Consider the following 11,594-nt stretch of genomic DNA (forward strand, 5'->3'; position numbering starts at 1 on the left):
TATGTATAGTAAAATTAAGATTTTATATATATATATATATATATAACTAAAAAAATAATTTCCATAACTCTTTTTTTTTTCGAGAAAAACTTTAAATTTCTCAATAACAAATTTATGTTAAAAAGTGTTAAAAAAAAATCATATATATAAATTAATTTTCTTCTTAACAACATAAATGGAGTGTAAATAAGGAGAGTAATATTTTTTTCCTTTTTTCTTTTTACCATAATAAATTTGAATATATATTAATGTGTATTAAATTTATTATTATTGAAAGCAAATACAAGTTTCTTTTATTTTTTTCTACATTAAAGAAGGTGTTATCCTTTGTATAGTTATTACTCCAATTTATTTATAATAATTACCACGATAATATTATAATAATAGATTGAGAGAGAACAACTTTTTAACTTTTCATATCAACGTTTATATTTTCAACTTTTTTATCAATATGAAAATTTATTTTTAGTAATTTTTCTGAATAAGTAATATCGAAGTCGTATTTTAATTTGTGTTTCTCTCTTTTATTATATTATTTATTAAAACATTTATCAAATAGTGAAATTAATTATTTTAAAATATATTTAAGTTTATCTTATAACCGCGCGAAGCGCGGACAAGAACACTAGTGTATTAATAAACTTCAAAAAGAGGCTGGTCCACTTTCTCTCTTCTTCTTATCTGAAATTACTATCCATCTTCGAATTTGAATTGAATTTACTACGCTTTACATGAAACATTAAGTTGATAATAGTTGATAAGCTTTTTGTTGGAAAAGCTTGAAAATAATAATAAACTATCATTATTGTTTATTTTATTAAATTTATTATTTTTTGACAACTGTTATTTTATTCTAGAGACTTATTTGTCATATTTAAGCTTATTCAAGGTAGATTTGGTATTGAATTGTGTATTTGATTGTTAAAATTCGAAAAGATAAGTTATTTGTTCTAACAAAAATTTATTCATCTAAATTTCATGCTAAAACGTACGAAGTTTAGCCAAATATATATTCTAAAGCTCATGCGAAAGTGTCTAAAGTTGAGACTTGTCAAGAATACAATTTCAATTTTTAAAAATGTTTGAAATTAGATACTATCAAAGTTATAACTTCAATTAAAGAATTTATCTTTGACAAGCTTTTATATCTAAAGGTCACAACTTCAGTTAAAAAATGTCTGAAGTTTAGCCCTGTTAAATTCATGACTTTAGTAAAATATGTCTAAAATTGATTTTGATCAACCATATCAAATTTAAGATAAAAAATATTTTTTCTCATATCAAACAAACTCTTAGTTGACATATAAGGATTAGATTTGTAACGCTATTTTAGGAAAATGTTTTTTTCCCTACCAAATACTCTTAGAACCCGTTTGGCTATGTGAGATGAAATGATAATTTGAAATCATATGAGATAAAATTGAAGTAATTATATGAGATAAAATTGAAGTAGTTAATATGAGAAGAAATTGAAGTTTTATTTGAACTTATAATTTGAGTTTTTAAGTTATACTTTTTTGCTCATAATTATAAAAATCCATAAATTGTGGAAAAAAAAAAAAATTGCTTCAATTTTTTATATATATTCTTAATAAATAAGCACAATCTTAATTAAGTATAATACACTACCACAAAATTATTATAAAAATAATAAATTATTTATCGATCAAACTTTACATCGATAAAAAGGTAAAATTATACATAAATTATAATGTATTATACTCTTTAATATACCCTCCCACATAATAGAAGTTGGTTTAATGTGATAAAAAAAAATTGAATGATAAGAATAATACTAACTATAAGTTTTGTTTACGTATGAAGTAACTAGTTGATAGATTTAAAATGGTAATTTTTTTTTAATATGAACTATGGATCAATTTTATATTTGAAAAATGTGAAATCATCATACAAAATTCTCAAATCGAACTTTAATTACATGTAGCCATGTACAAATGCCTAAATATAAGGATTTGTTTGACCAATAACGCTATCCATCTTTACTTTTTTCTCAACTTTTTTTAGAAGAAAAAAAGAAAAACTCAGCAAGTCTCAACCAAAGTACCTAGCCAGAATGTCAAAGAAATTGAGATAACAGTTCGCATAAGAAAGGTATCTCAACGAAAATAGTAGGTATATATAGGACAATAACATTTTGTTTGATTATTGTTACTCATTATTTCATAATGTATTGTATGATAGATATAATGTTTGGCTAGGCTGTATTGTTTGTTGTTGTTTAATAGCATTTTTATTGTGTGATTTGATTGTATCGTACTGTATTGTAATTTATAAATTTACTAAAATCTACTTAATTATTCTAGGTAGAAGGTTTGACGGATATTAAATACTATAGGGCAAAGTATAAAATAGTATTATGAAATATTAAGAAAGGATATAATTGAAAAAAGAAACTAAATAACAACAGGAACACACCAAATCGATCGTTCCATAAAATGGGGATTTTCATTGTTATATAACAACGAAATTTAACAATAAAATACAATATATTTTAAGTAACAACCAAAACAAACGTTGTGTATATAATAACAATACAATATAATACAATGGGTAACAATGATCCAAACAGAGTGTAAGAAAATATAACTAGCCAAGCCAAGACTGGAACTCAAGGATAACAAAAGGCAAAAAATTGATAACTGATAGTCTGATACTGGAAAAAATGAAGTTTGATTCATTCATGACAAGTTAATAGTAAACAAACAGCGCAAGATTTCTCAAAGATAAACACTGTTCTTCTCTGGTTATTCCATTACCACTTAAACAAGAAGACCACTCCCAGTCCAGAAAACTAATACTCCAATGATTCAAGCAAAAACTAAACGGGTTGTCGGTTTCTCCAAGCATCAAAGCCTCCAGCAACGGAAGCCATATGGTAGATCAAATCAATCACACAGGAGCTGCACAGACAAACATATACAGATTTTGTGTTAAACATAAAAAAAAATCGACATTTGCTAAGGAAGGTTCAGAAGTGTAAAGAGAAGGGCTAAAAGCACACAACATTACATGTAACCCCATTCGTTGTCATACCATGACACAACCTTCACAAAGTTCTTGCTCAAAGCAATTCCAGCCTTGGCATCGTAAATGCTTGACCTGCACCAAAAGTTACATTTCACATTAAACTACATGCAATTCAAGACCCCTTCTGAGTGAACTGAACAAAGTATATACCTGTGGTCACCAACAAAGTCTGTGGAAACCACATCATATTCAGTGTATCCCAAGATACCCTTCAACTTACCTTCTGATTCCTTCCTATGGACCAATAACACACAAGTAGTTAGTGTTGCTGCACAAGGGACAAACAAAAACAACACGTGATCAAACAGAAACTTACTTGATTGCAGCCTTGATGTCATCATATAAGGCTTCTTTCTCTAGTCTTACAGTAAGGTCGAAAACAGAAACATCACCAGTTGGAACTCTGAAGGCCATTCCATCAATTTGCCATTAAGCAATGGGAGCACTTCTTCAGCAACTTACATTATAATGAATGCAACTCGATCAAGATAATACAAAGTACAAGTCTAATAGAAGATGCAGTAACCCTCAAACTCCAATGAAAATAGAATGAATAGCTATGCAACAGTAATGGGTTTTGCTTTGGAGAATTTGAGACTAAAATCCAAACTTTAGAGACAATCAATAAGAAGATTTTCTAGTTATCAAAAATTTAACAAGTCCTTATAAACTTCATATCTATGCCATTACTGAAAGATGTGATTTTGAAAATGAAAATGCAGATAGAGATATCGATCAACCATACCTTCAAGTGAGCAGCAGCCTTATCCTTGTCAGTGAAGACACCGGTTGATTCAACAACAAAGTCAGCACCAGCTTCAGCCTATGGGATTTCTTCAGGGTTCCTCAACAATTGCAGAAATTTCTTCAGCACCAAACTAAACTAAACTAAACACAAGGATTTATTTCCTGGGACAAAAAATACCTGATTCCAAAAACTGTAACAGCCTTCTCACCGAAGAGAAGGGTCTTCTCATCCTTAACCTTAAGCTCATGGTGCTTCCATTGTCCATGTACTGAATCATACTTGAACATGTATGTCTGCACCAATCACACAGATCCAAGTTAAGCCCCTCTACAGATCTAGTCTAAGCACATAAAAGCATCATATATAAATAATGAGTAAAGACATCTAGCAACAAACTATACCATGTAATCAGTAGAGATAAATGGATTGTTCACTGCAACTAGTTCAACATCATCCCTCTGCAGAGCAACTCTAGCCACCAAACGACCAATCCTATCGAATCATGATTGAAAAAATAAAATTGGAAAACAAAACTCAACATCACACCACTAAACACGAGCAGATACAGAACACACAACACAAAACTACTTGGTAAAATTATAGTAAATGTAGCCGATTAAACATAGAAATCAATGAAAAGGAGTTATTGTTGATTCAGATCTTGATCTTTGCCATTGTTAAGAAAAAGGAGTTGAAAGCTAAAAAATGTAAGGAGAGAAATTAGGTTTAGTGAGAACAAGAGTCAATGTAGCAAGAAACTAGATGTGATATGCCCGTGCTTAGCACGGGCCCAACAAACTAGATTGAACGTATAAATAATGCACTTCATTCGTAGTAACCACAAAGGAAATGTCATTCCATTAAATCAGATTGGAACAACAAACAACTGGCAAAGTATAAATTAAAGCCAGAATCAAATAAAAGTTCAAATTTATTTGTCAAAGAAATTTATTTTTATAAACAACACATCAAGCATAACATACTTGGGTCATAATATTTTTTGATTGCTTGCAGAGCACAACTTCTGTTACTAAACAACACTCCATACCTCATCACAACTCCTGTTTCTGGACAATTCTTCATGCCAAAACACAGACAACAAACTCCAATAACAGAAAAACAAGTTAACCAAACACACCTCAATTAAATCAATTATATCAAGTTCTAGCAAGCATGCTACTTGTTTGGCCGAAGCAAATAACGGAGTTGCAACTGCTAAACATGTACCCACAATAGATAGTTCAACACTCTGCTTCAAAGCTGTTATATTCATATCACCATCAGCCTATATATGTTCTTGATTTCTTTCTGTTTTATTTTTATTTTTTTATGAAGTAGTGATTTCATTAATGGCATCAAGAAGATGCAGGAATTTAAATATGTTCTTGACTTCTTTCGAGGGACATCGTTGATTTCTCTTTATCTTCTGGGATTGGACTTTAGAAATGTTACAGACTGTGAATTGCTATGTCAATTGCGCTTGCTTTGATTGATGAACCAGTTATTTATTTGCTTCAGTTGGAACCCTGTTTCCTCGACAAGTTTTGCCTTATACTCTTCCTGCTACAATTTCTTATTCTCATAACAGAAATCTTGACTATATAAATGATGATGATAACATTCACTTGTAATGGATCAAGTACACTTGCAAAAAAAAAAAGTTTGTTAATTCATATTAATATACGTATGTAGATATGATCAATTATTTAGGTGACAAACTCACAGTTGAATAAAGCCATTTTGAGTGTGGCTCATACCAATTCTTCAACACAGAAATCTTACTACCAGGTAATTTTCCTTCATTCGCCTTCTCAAAAAAAAAAAAAATCCTTCTCAAAAATTTTCCTTCATTCCCCTTCTACTTCTCAAAAAGTCATTCCCCATATCCAATTATTTATCCAAATCCCAGTTGGTAGCTATGATATCCAAAGTTAACTACCTCTTGCTAATTAAGAAGCATTATATTACAATAGTTGTATTACCAGGTAATTTTCCTTCATTCCCCTGCTGCATTGGACACTAAATTGAGCAAAAAAGAGCTCATAAAAGAAAAGTTATTTATCTATTAGTTAGAGCGACCCATATCAAACAGAAAGGTCAAGAAACGTGGTTTGCTTTCATTATCAGCTGAAACAACCACAACGTTTCTCTTGTTTGCATTCCCCTTCATTCAGTTGAGGAGGCAATAACTCCATTTGTCGTGCCTCCAAGAGGCAGATTCGAGCATAGACACTCTGATGCTCAAACGATTTTATTTTTTGAAAATAAAACACCTTTAAAGATGAAAAAATATATTTGTTCTTTCTCTGAAGTCCTTTTAGATTTATCATTGGTCCACATATAGTTCTTTTGTTTTCTAAGTCATTTACACAACTTCAATACATCCCCAATCAAATTTGAAAAAGTGAAGACCCACGAAAATTCCCAAATGCACTACACTACATACACACGGCCAAGCACATATACAATGTACCTCCCTGTTGTTTTAGTTCATGAATTTCTATTATTAATAAGTAAACACAAGGTGTTAACAATTAAGTTGATAGTTATACAAAAAGTAGTATCAATTGTACAATAGAGTTGAACCTATCTCATTGGTAATTAGATACGTGCCCTGCCTTTCTACTTCAGTAAAACACATGTATCACTTTAGATCTAACTCTTTTTTTATGGATTAGATTTAACTCTACAATTCTCAATTTCCTTCACTTTATTATCTTTCACTCTACAGCTCTCATTCTCCTTTGCTTCTTCAAGGTGTCATCCGGCTTTGGGTGAGTTTCTCAACTGTCCTCCTCTCTTTCTTATTCACTCTTTAGTGTTAAATATTGTAGTTTTTCTGTCGACACTGTCTAATTTACTTACTGATGTTCTTCTGCAGCTATATACATAATACAAGTTAAGAAAAGGTAAGATTATTAGGTTCTTCTCTTCTAATTTTTCTATTTTTCTTTCTACCAAGTTTGTTTAATGTTCACTTCTTTGCGTTGCGATATAACAACTTTTCTTTTAGTTAACACTATTATTTAGAAATTTGAAACTTTTAGCTAAGGTATGAAGTTGATGGTTTCTAAAGAGGAATTTATCCCTTACCTAACTGGTGAACCAAACAATTGAAGAGTCTCGAAATGCACATAGGACCTTGTTAGGAGTTCAAGTGGAATAAATGGACAAAGATACTGATGTATGAGATCTTTGAGTAGCTCGTGAACTCCTCAATTCCCGAGAAAACTGCAAAGATTTCTTTTCATATCAATGGTCATGTAAATTCCCCTATTGTTAATTATTTTATTAGTGCTCTGTTGTTTGCTTCCAGTTCTCATTTCTTCTAAAAGAGTTTCTAGACTTTCTTATGCGTTTGTCTTCCTAAAATTTCATAATTTTCAAATTCTTCAAGAACTGATTTTCCCCAATATCTGAGCTGCCAAACTGTTTTTTGTTTAATATGAGTGGAGCTACATATAATTACAAGGCCAAATACTCTATCAAATTAAATTTTAAAAAACAAGAATTAAACTCCATCCAGCAATTAAAGATTGGATCAGACAGAACAAACAATAATGACATAAACCAAGAAATTTAAGCAAAAATTGAATACTAAAATTGGAACACTAAAGCAGAGAAGTAAAAGATTAAACTTTGACAGTTTGAAACCACAGATTAAAGACAAAAAAAAAAAAAAACAGCAAGTAGATGAAAAATTGTGATTAAAACTTACCTGAAATTGCAAAACCCATGTTGAGAGAGAGTTTGTAGATTGAAAATCTGGAAGACAGTGTTTCTATTATACCTGTGAGAGAGATTAGGGCTGCTTATGCACGGATTAGGTAGATAGGATTAAATTTATTAATTCACTAGCCAACCAATAAGATATAGATTGGTGGATTAACAATTATCTGGCGGTTATGTGACTGTGTATTGGCTAAATCTCTACCCTCTCTTTTTTCTTCCATGAAAGCACCTTAAAAAAGGACTTATTTTCACTATTTAACAGAAAAGTAAATAGATTTTTCATTTTTTGACTTTACAGCTTTATGACTAACAATATATAATTGGATATTATGACAATATTAAATGAGGTCAATATATTTAAGACAAATGTATAAATATATGTCTAAATACCCTTATGGAAGCATGCACTCACTGACAAGAAGAAGATGAGAAAAATCGTGTATCCAAAAATTAGGCATGAATTCAATTCAATATAGATGTCTACCATTGAAATGATACCCAAAAAAAAATATTTAAAAACAGAAAATAAGTAGAATACGGAATTTGAAAAATAGTCCAAGCAAATTTGGTATAAGGATTGCCATTTCATTTTATTTTCATGATCCAGATCCGATTTAAAAATGACATTAGAGATTAACTTCATGATTAAAAATAAAATAAAAAATAAAAAGGTTCCAATAGCAACAAAAATAGTCTCTACCGGTTGTTCTTTCCTTAATCAGAGATCTCAAATTTTAATTTTGGGTATAGAAAAATCAGGATTTGACTCCCATCCATTATCCTTTCCCTCCATTTCATCAAGTACACATGCAGATGAGAGACGTGTGTACTATTTAATTATTAAAGGTCAAGATTATATTACATTAACTGGTATCATAATCATAGTTAAGTGAATAAGTTTTGAAAAAATAATTTCTTAACTTTGGTAAGAAAAATATTCCTACAAATCTTAGATTCATTTTATATTTCTATATGCAAATATTAATATTGTACATTATTTAATCGCTTCCTGTGCTAGCAAATTTATTCTTGAAATATTATGTTGAGAAATTTAAAAAATAAAAGAAAGCATTATCATTGATGATAGAAATCATATAATAAAAATGGGAAGTAAAAAATGCGTTAGAATTACAAAAGTGAAAGTATCCAAAATCAAAATATTCTTTTTTTAAAAAATAAAAGAAAAAGGCAAAATATTTTGTAAGACTACTGTTAGGCTAAATAAATTAAACGTTGTTAAGTTCATGTTCAATAATTTTAATATTTAACTATAAAAATATTAAATAAAATTAATGATATAAATATATGGATACCAAAAGTTGAGAAGAATTAATTATTCTTACTAAATTTATAGAAAATATTTTTTAAAAACTTATTCACTTAACTATGGCTATGATATTAGTTAATGCAATATAATCTTGACCATTAATAATTAAATAATACACATGTCTCTTATCTAGATGTGTACTTGATGAAATAGAGGGAAAGGGTAATGGATGGGAGCCAAATCCGAAAAATCATTGGTATAGGGCAATCCTCCTCAAATGAGAACCTACGCAACATGAATTCAGACTAGTCAAACTCTACTACCATCAAATGAAAAATGAAAAATAAATAAAATATAATAATCTCTCTATCTCTTAAAGTAGAAATAAGATCTACGTATACTTTTATTTAACAATAGAATATTATTTTGAATACTTCTCCGTGACACATGACATCCTTCTAAGATTATTAAAGAGCGCCAATATTTTTTGAAAAAAAAATTAAAAAAATCATGGTCTGTGGCATGACTGTAGACGTCATTGAGTATGTTACTTATTGCATTGACAAAAAATTACAAGTAATTATTTTCCTGTCGATCCTGCTAGAAGTTTAAGTTCATACTTTAATGTATACAGTAGGATGTGAACGGTTTGATACCAACGGTGAATTAATGATTCTTCAAATTTAGTTGGTAGAATGGTACTGATGCCTTCCTTCTCTGTTTGTGGTTCCAAATAGATTTGGTCTACAACCTGGCTACCAGTGGCGGAACCAGAATTTTCAGTAAGGGGGTTCAAAATCTAAAAAAATAGACACACGAAGTAGCCGAAGGGGTTCAACATCTACTATTGCAAGCCCAGGAATTTATGGAAGCCTCGCAGGCTGGTGCTGATATGAACATGACGGAGCCAATGTTCGGATTAAAAGAAAGTGTAAATTTTATATGTCATATATTATAGTAATATTTTCAAGCTATAGCAGTAGATTTAGACTTTCAAGTTATAACATTAAAAATTTCAGGTTCTAACAAATAATTTTTTTAAAAAAAAAACCGTTTTCAATAATTGAAAAAAGTTGTTTAAATAAAATAAAGAGATAAAAGGAAAATGAAAAAAAAAACGTTTTTTAATGAAAATAGGTAATAAACTGAAATTGTGGTGTTAATTTAATTTGATTATTTATTGTAGATAATTAATAAATAGCACGAATTAAGGGATTTAAACTAATTAAGATTATTTAGTATCCTTAATTCACTCAAATCAGTTAAAATCAAATAAAAATTCAGATTTTATCTTCTTCTTTTTTCAACGTTTCTCTCTCTTCATTTTGCAACAAAATAATTTCAACGTTTCTTTCTTCAATTTTCAACAAAAAAAAATCTCACATTCGAGTAATTGAAATTTTTTCATCTTTGAAAATTCTTGATTTTGTTGTGATGGACAACTACGTATCAGTTTTAATCAAAACATGGTGAAAGATGGGATCCTTCGGGTTAGTATTTATTATTGTTTAACGTTTGTTTTAGAATGATAGCAAAATGAAACAAAAATGATCAAACTGTTGATCAAAATAATTAGTATGCATGTTCAAATTATCCTGTGCAAAACTAATGACTGTTTATTTGTTTAGACTATATATAATTTTTATTTTATTTTGTCGTTTAGATTAATGTTTTGTTTTGATATGAAACATAATTGGCTTGAAGTGCATTATAAACTTAGTGTTTAATATACCGTTCATTCTTTATACACGGTTCATTCATTAATCATACAGATTGCATACTGTTAAAAATAAAATTTATTCCAGCTTAATACATAAGATAGTGTAAATATTAGTGATAATTATAAAAGGTAATTATGGTATCCTGAGTATTTAATTTAATGTAAGTTTATATGAATATTAATTTGGTTTTCAACTGGTGTCCTACTATAAATAAATTTAAAACAAATTGCAGTTAGTGTTTCATTCCCACACTAACTTTAGTTAGTGTCATACACATATTAATCAAAATTTCATACACGTTTTATCCAAACAACATGTATAAAAATTGATAAATTCATATAATCACACAATTTATACCATTTGAATATCAATATTATATCACAATTCATACAATATCCAACAATAAAATATTAAACTCATAGGCATACACGTATTAATCAGATTTCATACACGTTTCATCCAAAAACACAATTTAATAATTTATACCATAAACACAGTTAATAGACAATCACACCAATGTTAAAACGCAATTCATACCATTTGTATACCATTATTATATCACAATTCATAAAATTTTCAAAATCAAAACATTAAAGCGTAGTCATACACATATTAATCAGATTTCATCCAATAAATGTACAGTTTGGAAACACACTGATATTTTCAAAATAGTATCTTGAAATTGTAATAGGCAATCAGTAATTCATATGTAAACGGTATCTGCCTGAAAGAAAACATATGATATTATATATCATCAAATACTTAAACACAAAATAATCGTCCAAAAATTAAAAAAATTAACTTTTTGTTGTTCTTCTTGTTGATGGTTTTGAAGATGCTCCAACTTCTACATTTGTTTTTTTTTCTTTTTCTTTTGATTTCAGTAACAAAATCAAAATCGGAATCAGAAGGGGTTTCAACAATTTTCCCCTTCCTCTTCTTCCCCTTTTTGATTTGCAGAGGTGACCTTTTTTTTTCTTCATTTTTTCTCTCTTTGTCACTCCTTCTACTTAGATGAACCATCCGTTGCCGGATTTTGAATATTCGCCGGATTTTCAACAATTTTAGGCGGGGGAGG

At 29.2% G+C, this 11,594-nt stretch overlaps 1 pseudogene; it reads right to left on the bottom strand.

Moving 5' to 3' along the window:
* Positions 1–2,629: 2,629 nt before the first annotated feature.
* Positions 2,630–5,069, bottom strand: LOC102582694 (glyceraldehyde-3-phosphate dehydrogenase, cytosolic-like; annotated as a pseudogene).
* Positions 5,070–11,594: the final 6,525 nt, after the last annotated feature.

The sequence above is a fragment of the Solanum tuberosum genome, unplaced genomic scaffold (assembly GCF_000226075.1).
Source record: "Solanum tuberosum cultivar DM 1-3 516 R44 unplaced genomic scaffold, SolTub_3.0 scf00027, whole genome shotgun sequence".
NCBI classification, from domain to species: domain Eukaryota; kingdom Viridiplantae; phylum Streptophyta; class Magnoliopsida; order Solanales; family Solanaceae; genus Solanum; species Solanum tuberosum.